Here is a 1,590-nt window from a genome sequence, read left to right on the forward strand (position 1 = left end):
TGTTTTTCGGGTTCCACTGGTTCCCCTCCTCGGTTGGGAGGTATATTTTCTTTAGAAGCTTTGGACTCGCTCATTGCTGGGTTATAATGCCCTTCGTAAGCAGTCCCACTTTGTAATGTGATAGCGTTAGCTTACCCTCGAGGGTTGAGTTGAGGTTGTCCAAGTCCTCCAGGTGTAGTTTGCGGGGCTTGGTTTTGTGCTACCTGTGAGATCTGGGTTTCAAGCATCTTATTATGAGTAATTATCTTATCAACCTTAGTCCCTAATTGCGTTATTAGTTTGTTTACGTGAATGTTCTGGTTTAGGAATTCTTTATTTTGCTGAGTCTGGCCTGATATAAAGTGCTCGATGATCTTCTCAAGGTTAGGCTTCTAGGGCACAACTTGCATAGGTTGTTTTGGTTTTTGGCCTTGAAAACCTTGTGGTCTTTGAGGTGAAATTTTTGGGATAGGGTTCTGGTTTTTATAGGAAAAATTCGGGTGATTCTTCCATCTAGGATTGTAAGTGTTTGAAAATGGGTTACCTTGGGCGTAATTCACTTGGTCGGTGTTCAGGTCGTTCAAAAGGTTACATTCCGCCGATTCGTGTCCTTTAGATCCACAAAGTTCACACTCTGTGTGGACTACCGTTGTGGTGTTAGAGTTTGTAAAAATATGTTCGACCTTAAGGGCTAAAGCGTCCATTTTCGCTTGCATCATGTGCATATAACTTATCTCATGTATTCCACCTTGGGTCTCCTTTTTCTCTACTGATGCTCGTTCAGTTCCCCATTGGTAATGGTTTTGGGCCATATCCTCAATTAGGTCACAAGCTTCAGGGTAAGGTTTGTTCATCAGCGCGCCACCAGCGGCAACGTCGATGCTCATCTTTGTGTTATAATGGAGTCCATTATAAAAGGTATGAACGATCAGCCATTGTTCTAGACCATGGTGTAGACAGACTCTTAACAGCTCCTTGTATCTCTCCCAAGCTTCAAAAAGTGATTCTCATTGGTTTTAAGTAAATCTGGTTATTTGGTTTCGAAGATCAGCAGTCTTACTAGGGGGAAAATATCTAGCATGGAATACTCTCTGCTAAGGTCTTCCCAGGTGGTTATTGAGTTAGCTGGAAGTGAATCTAACCACGAACGTGCTCTATCTCTGAGGAAGAAAGGAAATAATATCAAACGAATCGTATCAGGTGAAGCACCGTTGGATTTAAAGGTGTCGGCTAGTTGGATAAAGACTTTTAAATGTTGATTTGGGTTCTCAGTAGCGAGACCCGCGAATTGGTTTTGTTGCACTAATTGCAGTAAAGATGGTTTTAGTTTGAAATTGTTGGCAGGAAAGAGGGGGTTTACTATACTATAACTAGGTTCCTCGTTAGAGGGTTGGGCAAATTCCTTAAGAGATCTTCGGTCGCGATTCTCGGTCATAGCTTTCTTAATTCGGACGAGTAAGAGGCGTGTACGAGTGTAACATTCGGGTTCCGCTAAAGGATCTACTAAATTTCTGGTACTACGGGTTCTTCGCATTTACCGGCTAATAATGCCTTAGTCTAGACGGTGTAACAACAGGGTACGGAATTTGACGAAGATGATCCCCAACAACG

General features: G+C 42.6%; 1 non-coding gene across 1 annotated transcript; it reads left to right on the forward strand.

The window, feature by feature from the left end:
- The first annotated feature begins 921 nt into the window (after nucleotides 1–921).
- LOC127099294 (small nucleolar RNA R71) lies at nucleotides 922–1,028 on the forward strand. The gene has a single exon (XR_007793816.1). It is a non-coding gene; the product is annotated as a small nucleolar RNA R71 (small nucleolar RNA).
- Nucleotides 1,029–1,590: the final 562 nt, after the last annotated feature.

The sequence above is a fragment of the Lathyrus oleraceus genome, chromosome 6 (genome assembly GCF_024323335.1).
Source record: "Lathyrus oleraceus cultivar Zhongwan6 chromosome 6, CAAS_Psat_ZW6_1.0, whole genome shotgun sequence".
Lineage (NCBI taxonomy): Eukaryota > Viridiplantae > Streptophyta > Magnoliopsida > Fabales > Fabaceae > Lathyrus > Lathyrus oleraceus.